Here is a 15,127-nt window from a genome sequence, read left to right on the forward strand (position 1 = left end):
CCACTCCAGTATTCTTGCCTGGAGAATCTCATGGACAGAGGAGTCTGGAGGACTTTATGTAGATTATTTAGATGGTTTATTTCCATTTTGACTTTAGGAGAATTTTTTTCTTTTCTGACAGTGTCCTAGTAAAGATTAGGGTTTAGAAAACGTTAACTAAAGTAAAAATATTTAACAAGTTTTATTACAATCAATGTAGTTTAAATAATTTTGAATTATCCCTCACCCATTCCTTCCTAAGGCTGTTTAGTCTCTCAAAACTGCAGAATTTAGACCTGAAAGAAAGGACTTTAGAACTTTTCTAGTTCTATCTCCTCATTTAGCAGTCCTGGTCATATTTTCTTAGTGAATTAGTCTCTGAAAATGCATAAAGTACAATTTTCAAGTTGTAAAAAAAAAAAAGTGACTCTCAGATAAACAAAAAAATTAACACGCGTTAAAGATTTTATTCAACTTGTTAGTTAATAAAGGAATCAGGGAATTCTCTGGTAATCCAGAGGTTAGGACTCTGTGCTTTCACACCGTGACCTGGGTCCAATCCCTGGTCAGGGAACTAAGATTCTACAAGCCACACATTGAGGCAAACAAATAAAAGGAACCAGAATACAAAGGGCAAATGAGAAACTAAATTGACAAAGGCAGATGAATTGATTTCTGTCTCAGGTATAACATTGGTTAATCCTTTGGCAGGGGAACACACCATGAACTACAGGATTCTTTTCACTGGTTGGAAATTATATGCATCTCTGCAGGATGAATAAAGTCGATCCTCGTTGTCTTCAGATTTCATATCTGTGAAATTCTGCTCATTAAAACTTATTTGTAACTTTCAAATTAATACTTACCACTCTTTCATGGTCATTCAAGAGCATGCACAGGGCAGTGAACAATTTGAATTGCCTGGTGTGCTGTTCCCAGCTGAGATTAAACAAAATGACATTCTGCCTTCTTGGTGAAGCTCTCACACTGTAAACAAATGTCTTTTTTGTGGTCTATTGAGTGCCATGTTTTTTACATTTCTGTGGGTTTTTTGTTGGTGATTTCACTGTTGAAATGGTATAGTGCTGAAGTGCTGTCTAGTATTACTAGAGCAAGCAGGCTTTGGTGTACCTTACGTGTGGTGTGTAATAGATAAGTTTTGTTCAGGCCTGAGTTATAGTGCTATCAGCCATGAGTTCAGTGCTAATGAATTAACATTATGTATGTATATATTAAATAAGGTGTTTCAAATATGAAAGGAGATTATATATTGATCAGTTAATGAAAATGTTGTGACCAGGAGCTCTCAGGAATTTAACACTGTATTTCCCATAGAAGCAATTGTTATGTGTGTGTGCTAAGTCGCTTCAGTTGTGTCCAACTCTGTGCAACCCTATGGACTATAGCCCGCCAGGCTCCTCTGTCGATAGGATTCTCCAGGCAAGAATATTGGAGTGGGTTGCCATGACATCTTCCAGGAGATCTTCTCATCCCAGGGACTGAACTCATGTCTCTTTTATCTCCTGTATTGGCAGATGGGTTCTTTACCACTAACGTACCTGGGATGCAATAGTCAGTATTTGCTAATTCAGTGTTCACAGTAGTGTTATAGAACATTACCAGGAGTAGTGAGACTCAACTGTTTATTTAACTCTACAAGTTAATCTCTGCAGAGTTATAAAATTCGCCTGGAACTAGGAAGCCAAGCCTAGCACTGGACTGCAAGAACACCTGATAACTCTTTCCTTTATTTCTATATTTCAGATAATATTTCTACCAATATTTAATTAGCTTTGTAAAATGCCTTGACCCCACTTGAGTTCTCTGCTCTTTTCTAAAGTCGTGAAACACAAAGCATTTTGATCAGTACTATGTGGACTGCCTTTTCTCACTTCTAACTCCAGAGATGCACTGTCTTCTAACATATAAAATCCAGTCTCCTGTGCTTTAAACATCATCGCTTTAATTCATATTTAATCTGTTATTCACTGACTTAAATCCCTTTCTGCTATTCCTAGTGTTTGGAAAACTTACATTTCAGTTAAACAGCTATGATAATCATATTTTGCTCTCAACTCAAATATAAGATGGCAAATCAAACTTTTGCAATCCCTTAGATGGGTTTCCTTTTGGATGTTTAAAGGACCTTATTTAGGAAGTTTTGTTTAAGATACGAGCCATCTTAAAAGACCTGCTATATAGCATCAAAAGACGATTCATCAAGTTCTGCCACTCACTAGTTGTGTGTTGTGGGTAAGTCATGTCACTGCTCTGGGTCTCCTTTTCCTTGTCTTTATCTCACATCTCTAAAATGAGGTTGAGAGCCACCTAACTTGCTTACCTCCCAGTATTATTTTAGTGTCCAGCTACATGTGCATAAGGCAGACAAAGTCTAACCTAGTTCCTGGGATCAGGCAGTGACATTTAAGCTAAAACTTGAAGAAAATAAGGAGAAAGAAAGGGTAGCTTGTGGAAAGTCTCATCTGGAAGACAGAGTGTGAGGTGAATCCTCAGACTGCAAATCCAGTGTCACTGGAGGGCTGAGGGGGCCGATGGTGAGGCTGGACTGAGATATGGGCTTGGTAACTGCCTTGAATATTCTTCAACTCATTCCTTTGTTAAACAATTAAAAATAATCAGATTAACAAACCCCCTCTTAGATGAACATTTCCCTGCTTATTTTGGTCCATCTTAAAATTGAGATGGTAATCTAAGGGCTCCTAATCTAGCTTTTCCAATTCCTAGCAGCAGTCATCAATTTTTTGCCAAAAGTTGAAGAATATTTGTATATCTTTCGTTAAACAAGAGTAAGAACATATGAAAAGTAAGCAAGAATACCACTGACATCTCCTGCAATAACTCAATGAGATGTTATAGGATCCCAACCAAATTTTAGGAGGAATTCCTAGTGACGTTGTACAGGTTTTGACCCTATTTTACTTGGTGTGGCAAAGGACAAGCACACTCACACTCAGTGGAGATCTTAGCAGGCAGAAACTGGCCAATCCATTTTAGAAAGCAACGTTTTACTTCAAATTCAGTAAGCTGAATGCACAAGTATACTGCTGCACTGCCATGAACTGAATTACGTGGGAAAACCTAAGGGTTCAGAAACAGCTTTCAATCAATCATTAGGAAGTTGTGTTGCTCTGTGAAAGGTGAGCTTGTGCCTGCAAATTAAAAACAAAACAAAACTGTTTAAACATCTGGCCTCACAACATAATCATACAAGTCTTCTAAAAACAGATTGGCATAAATCAAGCTGGAGAAATTGGGCCTGTAGTTAGAGAACACTCCTATTAAAAAATGGCTCCTTCTAAGGGAAATCTGAAAGAAAAAAGAAAGCTTTCATCAGAACCATGAGACACTTCATTATTCCCAAATCTAACCAAACCTATTTTAAATAGGAGTCATTTAAAGCAACTTGTGCTTACTGTGAATGTCTTTAGACTATAAACCAGTTCCTACAGTGTTTAACAAAGAAAGACATGTTGTTAACTGTGATGAATATGCTAACAAATTTTGAAGGAAGGAAGATTAGACAACCACATCTTACCATATCATCTGATTTTGTTAGAAAAATATTCTTCACATGTTATCAGTATCTTAAGTGTTTTAAAAATGGGTCACATATAAGAGCAATGCCACTTTGCGATCTAAAATGTAAGCTCTAATCGTAAAATATGAACTTCAGTTTTAAGCTGTGACTACTCTATGACCAAGGGTTCATGACTCTGAGATAACTATCTCTATTTTAACTTGAAGAGGTTTGTTTTATAAGGAAATAACTGCAAACTTTCAGTTAAGGAACATAAAATGTTTAGTGATACTGTATAAGTTAAAAGGTGTATAGTATATAGTAGCTTTTTTAAGGCTATGTTCTATCCAAATCCAAAACGCTTAAAATATTTTACCATAAAAGTCACATTATACTATTTGGCTATTGCAGTTTCAAAAAATGCAAAATAAAATGCCCTGTTATTCTACAGAGACAAATATACCAGTTCCTCAAATGAACATATTGATTGCTCATCACACTTAGCTCTGAATCTCCTGTCAGCTAAAGCATGAAGAAAAATACAAGTTATATAATTCTTACCATATGAACAAAAGAAGCATACTATTCCTTCAGGCAATCTTTTCCTGATACTAAATTCTAAAAGGAAATGGAATTAATGTTTATTTTCTATCTTATGTATGCTGGGGAATTTACATACACGATATGATTTTATCCTCTCAATGGACATCATAATAATATATTTTTTCCACTCTATGAAGTGTAGATTCAAATCTAGAACTGCTTAATTTCCAGGCTTATGCTTTTTCCATATTTCTCAAGTTCTTTGCACGGAGCACTTTAAATCCTGCAATGGATCAGGATACACCTTAAGAACTGTCCTAGGAACTCCAAAGCATTCTTCGTGTTGTCATTTCTTCTGTTTAACCTCTATGGAAATTAAGGACATACTTTTTTGTTGTTGTTGTTTGGCGCTCTGAATCTTTGTTGTGGCATGTGGGCTTCTCTAGCTTCAGTGAGCAGACTCAGTTGCCCAGTAGCACGTGGGATCTTAGTTTCCTGACCAGGGATCGAACCCACGTCCATTGCATTGGAAGGTAGATTTCTTAATCACTGGACCACCAGGGAAGTCCCAAGGACATATATTTTTAAAATGACTTACTAAGGTTCTGTTCTGGGCAAGATAGCAGTATTCAGTCTGTTTCATCCACTGAATATCGCTATGAAATCTAGATAGAACACATGGAACAGCTATTTTATGGCTCTTGAAAAGTAAATCATAGTAGATTGGAGAAGAAGATAAGAATTGTAGTATCACTGAACTGATGGTGACTTTCCAATTTTTGTCCCTCCAATATTTCCTAGCCTGAACTGAAGGCAGCCCCAAATCCAGAAGTATGATCAAAATTTGTAGCCTGAACCCAACCAGGTCAATTACCCACTAAAACAAAAAAATCAACATTCTCCATAGGATTTCAATAAGACCCAGAGCCCTATAATATTCAAAATATCCAGAGCACAATCCAAAATTACTCAGCACTGAAAGAACCAGTAAAGTCTCAACTTACATTGGAAAAGACAACCAATAGCTGCCAACACCAAAATGACAAATACAGTAGAGTTATATGACCAAGGATTTGAGGTAGCTATTATAAAAATGCTTTAAGAGTAAGTCTTGAAATATATAGAAAGATAAAAATTCTCAACAAAGAAATAGAAAATATAAAGGACCAAATGGAAATTTTACAGAGAGAACAAGAGAAGTTCCCTGCGCTCAAAGTGCTTGTGATCTAACTGGAAGGATAAGAAAATTTTAAGTTACAGAGATCCAAATGAACAGAGTGAAATCCATTCATAGATTTCAACAAACTCAGAGCACTTACTGAGACACTTAAATCATGACAATACCTTATGGAAAGTGCTGTGACAGCATGCTAAAAGAGCAGAAGGGCCAGATGGAGGGAGTGGTCATTCTTTGGGGAGAGGGGATAGAAAAAGATTATCGTAGATGTCCTATTTAGGATGAGATTAGATCAAGAATGACAGACTCCACAAATCACTATTTTTTTCTCTTATACAAGTCGGGATGAAAGCACTGCAGAGCTGGTGTAGAGAGTCTGCCATTTCAAACTGACTGGATCCCAAACTGACTGCAGCTTTCTACTTCACCATCCCTAAGGTATGGTGGGAACCCTGGCCAGGATGGAGTTATAGCCATCCTGTGTGTGTGCATACTAAGTCGCTTTAGTCAGGTTGGACTCTTTGTGACCCTATGGACTGTAGCCTGCCAGGCTCCTCTGTCCATGGGATTCTCCAGGCAAGAATACTGGAGTGGGTTGCCTTGCCTTCATCCAGGGGATCTTCCTGATCCAGGGATTGAACCTGCATCTCTTACATCTCCTGCAGTGGGAAGCCGGTTCTTTACCACTAGCGCTACCTGGGAGGCCCCTTTAGCCATCCTAGACGCGTTCTAAGTAGCAGGAAGGAAGAGATAAGAAAGGGCAAAGATTTTACCCGCTATTTTTGTTTCGAAGGAAGATTTCCTGAAGCAGCCACTGATATATTATTGGCCGGAACTTAGTCACATTGCCACATCTAGCTTTGATGGAAATTGTGAAATTTTGTCTTTATTTTGGACAGCCAGGTTTACATTACATCTAAAATCTGGGAGTTATAAAACTCAGGAAGAAGACAAGAACAGCTATTGGGAGACACCCGGGGATGTTTGATACAGCAGGTTTCGTGTTGTAACAATTTGAACTTCTCAGGGTTTCTAATCCTCCCCCTTTTCTTGGTTACTCTCCTGCTTCAAAGGCCTCTCTCTCTCTCCTAACTAACTGGTTTCTCCTTGATTTTAGGTTATAGGTTTAGCTCTGTGGGAGCAGATGCTGAAACAGTTTGGTATATGAGCTGCATCTTAGGGATCAACACCTAAGAAAGGAAGGAGTGAGCCAGAAGCAGAGACAGAGGTCTGTCGCAACAGAGGTCCAACAAAGCAGACGTCAGCAAAGTAGGGTGCCTGGAGCACGTGTTACTGGTCAGCACTAACCTGCAAGTGGGCAAAAACGCCGAGCTTCTGCGCTCCAGCCCCGCCAGGTCACGCAGGTAGGCGGCCTGGGAGTGGGCGGGGTTTTGGGCAAGGCGTCAGGTCGGGTGAGGAAGCTTCTCCTGGAAGGTGGGATGCATGTCTTTCCTTGAATGGGAGTCAGGGCAGCACCTCTCTTTGCCTACCAAGCTCTCAGTTTCCAGACATTGTCTCTTCTTTCTTTATAGCTACGCCCTAGATGACTTTTTCTGGTATTTATAACTCCAGCCTGGACATGAACTTCTCTCCTGCGTTCCAGACCCTAATGTACAATTACCTACTTTGTTCCTTCTGCATGTGTGATGATCATCTATAACTTAACATTGGAAACTTATAACCGAGCTCCTGAGCCCCTTCTTCACCCTCCTAATATTTTATCCCACTTCCCACATCTCAGTGAGTAACTCAGGTAAAAAGCGGGCATCACCCTTGAGTTCTTTCTTCTTCTCATGCTACATATCCTGTTCACTGTCACAGCTGGTTTTCTCCACCTTTGAAGTGCCCAGGATCTGACCACTTCTCACCACTATTACCTCTTTATTCCGAGCACCACCATCTTCTTCTGTGATCATTACAAATGTATTTATTTAATAAGGTAATATCCCCTCTTATTCTTCTGTTTTAGACTTTTCTGTCATAAATTTCATAATCATTTTAAAAATAGTATAGACAGAAAGTCTCACTGATATTTCAGTTTCAAAAGTCTTAAGCCTATAAAGTTGGGGAGAATTAACATCTTACTTTTAATCTCTCCACTCAAGATATGGCTTTTCCCCCCATATTATTAAAGCCTTCTTTTATCTTTCAGTTGATTTATAGTTTCCTTTATTTATGTCACACATTTCTCTTATAAATTTTTCCTGAGGCATTTCATGTTTTAGATGCCATTGTGGATGACCTCATTCTTATCATAATGTTTTCTAGTCTACTATTGCTGGTATATTTGTCAAATGACTGGAGGAAATAATTGAATAGGTGGTGGTAGCCTGTAGTTTATTTTTTGGGTGGTATTTGAAATTCAAGCTTTTGAAAAAAAAATTGAACTTAAGTAAAACCCAATGACGTGAAATATACAACCCTAAAAGTAAAATATAGTCATTTAGACTGGAGATTAAAAATCTATGTTCCAAATGTATGCATTTGTTAAAACTTGTCAAGTGGTACATTTAAGATTTGTGCCTTTCACTGTGTGTAAATTTTACCACACACACACACACACACACACACACACACACACAAAACCCCTAAACAAATAGGCAGGCTGAAGTGTTTAGAGGTAAAATGTGCTGATGTCTGCAGTTTACTTTGAAGTGCATTAAAAAAGAAGGAGATGGATTGGTGGATAGATAGACAAATTGATAGGTAAATGTCTATAAGAAAGCAAATATTGCAAAACAACAATTATAAAATCTAGGTGGTGAATACGTGAGAGGTTACTACAGTTTTATCAATTCTGATATGTTTGAAATTTTTCATAATAAAATTTCAGGAAAAAAATTCCTCATATCAACTACACATTTTGTTAAAGTATCTTGGCTTCAGTAGTGGTCGATATCTCAGTGGTTTTACCTCCAACAAAGAGAACCTCTGCCATTTGTGGCTTGCCATTTGTTTACTAGTGGTGAGCTAAGAACATCTTTGATTTTCTGTTCTGTGTTTCTATTCTAAGACACTTATAATTAACACTGTTGGGAGCATAATGTCATTGCACCCAGTGCTATCTAGTGCCAGCAAGCAGCCGAGACACAGCCTTCAGCCTTCATGGTGGGTTGGCTCATTATCCAAATACAAGGATGCAAACCTACTGTAGTTGCATTCAGAAGACTAAATTAAAGGGCAGTGGCTTTAAATTGTAGAATGAATCACAAGCCAAGCTTGTTCAATCTGTTTTTCATTTGCTAGCAGCCAAGATTTGAAATATTACTCCTGACTCTCAACATTGCTTTCTTTTGCTTGTAAGATTAATAACAGAATAAAGCTAAGTTGAACTAAACAGGGTGTGACAGAGCCTCCTAACCCTTTTCCCAGTTCATCAGAGTTTCCAGGGATGGGTGGGACAGGTAAGTTTTCATAACTGTTTTTTTTTTGGTATTATAATCCTTTTCATTTATATTGACCATAATTCAGAATTTTCTTGTCTTGATTGCTGTTTTACAAGTCTGTGCTTTAAAAGAAAAAAATGGTAGTGAAAGTCTTTATGCAGCTATCTTAGGTGTAGCAAAGAGATAACATAACATTTTATAAAAATAACCAGATACCACCCTCTTCCATCTCTCACTCATGCTTGAGGTTAACCAGTTTAGGTGTAAAATACATCACAGGTAGAAACATAAATTCTGAATATATATGGCATGATATCCTTTTGTCCTAACAAAAGGAGCTGGTAAGAGTTTATAAAACTTTGTGACTCTAAGCCCTACTCCTACCTCCATCTTATAGGTAAGATGAAGACTGTTGGAGGTGAAAGTTACTTTTGGAAATAGTTACTAGAGCCCTGTGCTTTAAAATCTTCCCATCTGACTCCTACCTTAAATAACACTTGTAAGAGGATGGCTCAGAGAACTTGCCGTGGGTCTTCAGATGTTTGGAGGACGTGGAAACTGACTTGTACCTGGAAAAGTCTAAAGATAAGGGCTTGCTAGATCTGCCCCTGGTGAGAGAGTGAGGATTGTAGACTCTAGTGGGAATGGCCAGCACTTTCAGGATTTGGTGGAGCAAAATTAGTATTTCCAGTGCAGAAGACTGGACATCACATCACACATGCTGTTCAGCATGAATTGTCTTAAAGTGTCTTCATTCTAGAGGCCTGTCTGCCTGACAAGATGGCCCTGGGAGGAAGAGTGGTCTTGGCGTGTAAACTGAGAAGCAAGAGCTTATAGGAACAGTGATGGGGTCAACTGAAAAATGCTTGCCCACGTCTGGGAACAGTGCACTGGGGACCTCTAGCAGGGAGTCTTCAAACAGCCCACAAAACATCCCTGAAGAGAAAGAGCCAGAAACTCTGCCTCTGTTGGGCAGAGGGCCTAAAGCCATGTGGCAAAGCAACTAGGGAAATGGTAGAACATGTAGAGAAAAACAGACTCACTACAAGTGTCCAAGTGAAAGTCACTCAACTCTTCGCAACCCCATGGACTATGCAGTCCATGGACTTCTCCAGGCCAGAATACTGGAGTGGGTAGCCTTTCCCTTCTTGAGGGGATCTTCCCAACCCAGGGATCAAACAGATCTCCTGCACTGCAGGTGAATTCTTGACCAGCTGAGCCACAAGGGAAGCCCACAAGTGTCCAAACCTCAATCTGGTTAAGAACTGTGGAGGAGAGACGCTTTAACTAAATGAAGGATTAAAGTTTTTGTTTTGATCAAATCAAACTTTTTAAGTCATAAAGACAAGACCATGTGATAAAACCTCAAAGCTGGAAGAAAATCATTCAGATCTGCCCATGATAATGTCCGTAGTTGGGGAAGAGGGTCTCACTCAGTCATATTTGAAAGACAGTAAGAAAAATAAAGCTATTCAATAATTTTGCCCACAAAATCCAGCCGGTTCATAAAGATGATACATAAAAAATAACCCGAACACATGTATCCATAGGAATTTAAAACTGAGGTGGATTTTATTATTACTTCAATGACTCACTGTCTCTCCATGTGCAAGGACTATACTTCCCCACTCACTGACGTCAAGCTTGACCATGTTACTTGCTTTGGCCAATAAAATAGGAGTGGAAATGATGTATAAAACTTTCAAGCAAAAGCTTTAAGGGTCATTACATGACACCCCCAGCATTCTTCTCCCCCTGCCACAAGAATGGCATGTCCCAGATAGAGGCTGCTTCAGCCCAAACTAAAGAGCATGTGAAGCCGATCCACAGCTAACCTGTAGTCAACATGAAATATGAGTGAGAAATGAATATTTCGTTGTAACCACTGAGATTAGGGGCTTGTTTGCTACTGCAGCATAACTAACCTAAGCTTAGAATATTTGGTAAAATCAAAACACAAGCTTATAAAAAAGTTAAATAAAAATATAAAGATACCATAAAGTAGATTGTGATATAAGTGGCACTGACAAACATTATGAATTTGGAGACAGGAAAGATGGCATAATATTGAAATGGTCAGAGTTGTTCTTAATCCTGAAAATTGGAAATGACAGTAAAATACAGCATAGTGCTATTAGGTCATTAAACATTATGCTATAGAGGAGTCTTTAAGGGCAGAGGAAGAAATCCACGTTACAGTATTTAGGTTTTAAAAAAAAAGTATGTTAAAATCCCCAAAATGCAATATGAACCTCTTTTTGTAAATAAAAAATGTTTTCTCTTCTCTCCCACTTCATTAGGATATAGAGAAGGAAAATATTTTAAAATAAAAAATGCAAACAAGAAGAATGAGAAATACACAAATTAAGGGAACAGAAAGAAAGTGTCTGAGCTCTGCTGATAGCAATGACAATATAAAGGAAGCTATAAGAAGCTTTATAAAAAGAATTGATAGGAACTTGGTTCACCAGCCTCTGAAACTCTCCAGGGCTTCAGCATCCATTCATACTGAAGCAGTTTTAGGTCAACATACTGAGATCCTTGAGATCTGTTACTTTCTTTATGTTTCTCAAATACAGGCTCCATATTCTCATCCCCATTAATACTCATCCATCTGCTCTTTTCTCTCTCATTTTTCCTCCCTTAATCCTCTCTCTATTGTAAATAAACTCCTGCACATCGTAATCTGTTGCAAACTCTCGAGAAAACAGTGTGCCTTTCACAGAGTAGAAGTTCAATAGATATGTGTGTGTTGAATGAATACTTTTTTCATAGTGTTATTTCACTGGATACCTTCATCTTTGCTCCCTATCCTCTAGCCCGTTGCTTCCCATCTTGTGCTCCTATTCTAAGTGAATGGTGCCACCACCCACTTAGCTGTCAAAGCCTGAAGTCTGAGAGTGTCCTTGAGTCACCGTCCATTTGCCAGTCCTATCAGTTCTGTCTCCTTCAAATCTGTCAAGCCAGTTTTCTTCCCACCATCTTTTCTGCCACTGCCCTTGTTCAGGGACTCAGCATTTCTTCCCTGAATTATGGCATTAGCCTTGCCTCCAGATTTTTCCTCGCTCGTTTCATTCTTATTCCCTGACCAACCTTAGGGTGATTTATTAAAAGTGCAATTCTGATATAACATTACACACTTTAAAATCTATCGAGAGCTTCCCTGAGAGTTCTGATAAAAAACCAAAATCTGTATAACATGGTAAGTGAACAAAATTCTTCACCATCAGGCCTTTAACTGTCTTTCTTCTTCTGCCAAACTGTGATACTCCACACACACTGAAAAATCTGCAGTTCTTGAAACAAAACTTGCTCTCTTTTATCTCTTATATCTCTCTCTGCCTGGAATGTTCTTTCTCTCATCTTCATCCTCTTCTCACGAGCAAAACCTACTTGTACTTTCTGCCAAAACTCAACTCAGGCATCACCTTCTTTGTGAAGTTCTCCTTAATTAGAATTTTCTGTACTTACGTTATTCTTCCAAACCATCCCTGCCTACTTCAAGTAGAGCACCTTACACCATACTGGGATCTTTTTTTTTTTCCCAGTGACTTCCCCGCTGCAATGTAAGCTTCTCCTTGGAGTCACCAATCGTGTCTTATTTGTCATGTACTTGGCATATAATGGATGCTCAAAAAAACATTGATGTCAAATGTAGTGATTGATAGAGTACGAAGACTAAACAGAATGGAGAAGTCCAATTTGACCAAAGTTTTTATACTAGGTGATTAGTAGAACTGAGGTGCTGAGAACATACAGGGGAGTTTGGAGGCAGTTAGTTTGAGAAGAAGGCTGATGCTTTGACTTTATACATGATGAATTTCATCTGACAGTATCCAAATAAAAAAGACAAATAGGGACATTTTCCTACATAACCACCATGCTCTTACCCACACAGACCCATGGCAAACATACCACGTGGGGGACGCGCGGGCACAGCTGATCCCTCATTGGAGTGGCAGGCAGCATCCAGGGCAGCGCAAGTCTCCCATGATCATTCCTCCTCTCAGAACTGTGTATGAAGGGGAGAGGGTTAAAATAGATATCTATCTGCTTATATGAGCAAAAAAAATGCTACAAACTTAAAACTAATAAAAATGCAGATGAAAGTAATTCTCCCCAGAATATACTTTATTATGTAGTTTTAGCATCTTGTTAATATTTTAAATTTCCAAAAAGATAGATAAAAAGAAAACGCAATCTCTGAAAGTTGAAAAAGAATTAAAATGAATGTTTCATTGCTTTAAACTATATATCAAGTTGGTAATATAACTACATTGAGAAAATAATTACTTCAAGTTATTAATCCAGCATTTTGACTGTATGTCATCAATGAAATATATTCTAGGGACAGATAGAGCTTCAGAGAAATCACAGATTTCATGCATTAAGTAGTTTTATTGTTAACGGTACTATTATTTTGCAGCTGTCTTTTATATTGCAAGATAAAGCAAATAGCTATGTTAATGTTGTTAGGAGTCAAGATTTTCCACAGTACTATATATTTATATATCCCTGTAATGTTAAATTTGAATTGGAAATATCAGTATGTGCCTGTGATTTTTTTTTAAGTTTAGAGAAATATGTGTTTTGTAGCTCTGACCACTGAAAAGGCCTAGATGTAATGACAGCACAGATTGTGACCTTTAAATATCATTTCCCACTCAAGAAGATAAGGCTTCTTGGGGGAATGAGTGATTCCAGATCTAAGACCTGAGATGTGTGTGTGTGTGTGTATGTGTGTGTATCATATATGTGTGATTATTACAAAGAAATATGATTATCAAGCATGTCCTAGATGATGAGGTCCTGAGTTTAACCAAAAGATATGAATTTTTAAAGTCAGAATGCCTCTTTATTATTTTGGGAGGTGATGTGAAACTACCAAATAAACTGGGTATTCATATTCGCATTCTCTATCTGTGGACAGATCTTGGGAAACCCAATTATAAGCAGAAGTAGCATGAGAAGTACCAAGCCCAAGTGAGTAGAGTTAGTTGGATAATCATAGCAGATGATGTTACCAAGCCATACTCATCTGAGGCAGACATCTCCACCAGGTGACTTACACACTTGTTGCGTGGAGCGGGTTCTTGTGCTCTGATTACCTGGTATTGCAGTATTACAGACCCTTGGCCTCCATTCACTCTCTACTCACTCTCCCTTCACTATTTTCTTCTAGTCACTCCTCTCCCCACAAGCATGCTCTTTCTTTCGATGTGGTGAGATTATCAAGTCTTAAGAGCAAAAGACCACATCTGTGGGTTGTCCCACAGATGTTAATATACAACACAGTTGCCCACATTTCACAAGAAAATACAGATTTCTGACTTGTCTCATGGAAAAAAGGAACTGGGCAACAATGAGCTGGAGTAATAGGAGCAGCACAAAATCCCCGGTTCACCATGAACTCCACCCAGCCCACATCACTCGTTTCTGTCCCCTGTCCTCTGTTTGCAGCTCTCATTTTCAGGGGTCTCTGTAGAATCAGTCACTCTTCTGAGCCACTGCCCTTGTTCAGTAGCTAAGTCTCAGCAAGTAAACTTTCTTCCTCGAGTCCAGCTTCAAGGCCATAGTAGGATATCTCCCTGTTGGTCTACTGTCTGCATTTGTACCATCTACTGATGAGCTGGTAAAGCCATGAAATAGAGTGACTTTACTGAAGAGAAAAAAACTGAGGCCTGAGCCTGGGGGAAATCCACACCAGAAAAGTGAGAGAGAAGAAGCCTCTTTAGAACAAGATTCCTATTTGCTCTTTTCGTTCTTTTTAAAATTTTTTTTCTTTAACAAAATTTCCTGCTTACAGAGTTAAGAATCGGCGCTCTTTCTGGAGCAAAGTGTCTGAAGTCAGAAGCCCTGAAGCAAATCTGTAACATGAAGTTTCCTTGCTGAGTTTTGCACACACTTACTGTGTCACACGCACATGACTGACACAGGCCTGCGCTCTGGTACCTCTATGTTTAAGTAGTGCATAGGCTGAACCCCAAATTATTTTTGGTCCCCATTACAGATGTTAGCCTGTGTTCCATTTTTAACTCTGACGGAGACACGTACACTGGTTGCCCAGGAGACAGGAATCTGGGCAACCCAGGAAGAGTGCCCTGAGTAAGGGCAAATGTTGTTCCTCTGTGATCCTGCTCACTCAGTCCTCCAACCTCACCCTCTCCCTCCCTCCGCCTCCCCCAGAGACCCGTAGTGAACACATCACTGAGGGGGAGCAGAGCCGATTCTCACGAGTGGCAGTGCCAGGACAGTCGAGACCCCCTGATCTCCCCTTATCTGTGTGTTGATTTCACTGTTCATGTTTCATCAGCTCAAAAGAGCCACACCTGGCCTCTCTGACTGGGTCAAATCTCATTATCCCATTAAACACTCAGTTCTGAAGGCCAGTCCTTAGTCACACTTCTCCAAACAATTGTCCAGTATATTTATGTTTGATTAATGTCTGCTTCTCTCACTACAAGGGACCGTGTCTGCTTTGCTTGTTGATGTATATCCAGGGTA

The 15,127-nt window shown here is 39.0% G+C and overlaps 1 protein-coding gene and 1 long non-coding RNA gene across 3 annotated transcripts in view; one reads left to right on the forward strand and one right to left on the reverse strand.

Moving 5' to 3' along the window:
• The window catches only part of ACTL6A (actin like 6A), a 106,503-nt gene that overhangs the window by 22,062 nt on the left and 69,314 nt on the right, over nt 1-15,127 (forward strand). For both annotated transcript variants that reach the window (XM_081571009.1, XM_081571015.1), the window contains exon 2: nt 6,355-6,601. The gene's annotated coding sequence lies outside the window, so the exon portion shown is untranslated. The remainder of the gene's footprint in view (nt 1-6,354; nt 6,602-15,127) is intronic.
• Nucleotides 2,989-15,127, reverse strand: part of LOC145538652 (uncharacterized) — a 51,757-nt gene continuing 39,618 nt past the window's right edge. The window contains exons 2-3 of the long non-coding RNA XR_014077131.1: nt 12,539-12,635; nt 2,989-3,149 (exon numbers count right to left, since the gene is read on the reverse strand). This is a non-coding gene — a long non-coding RNA (uncharacterized LOC145538652). The remainder of the gene's footprint in view (nt 3,150-12,538; nt 12,636-15,127) is intronic.

This window comes from Giraffa tippelskirchi, chromosome 2 (assembly GCF_054371585.1).
Source record: "Giraffa tippelskirchi isolate mGirTip1 chromosome 2, T2T-mGirTip1v1.2.pri, whole genome shotgun sequence".
NCBI classification, from domain to species: Eukaryota; Metazoa; Chordata; class Mammalia; order Artiodactyla; family Giraffidae; genus Giraffa; species Giraffa tippelskirchi.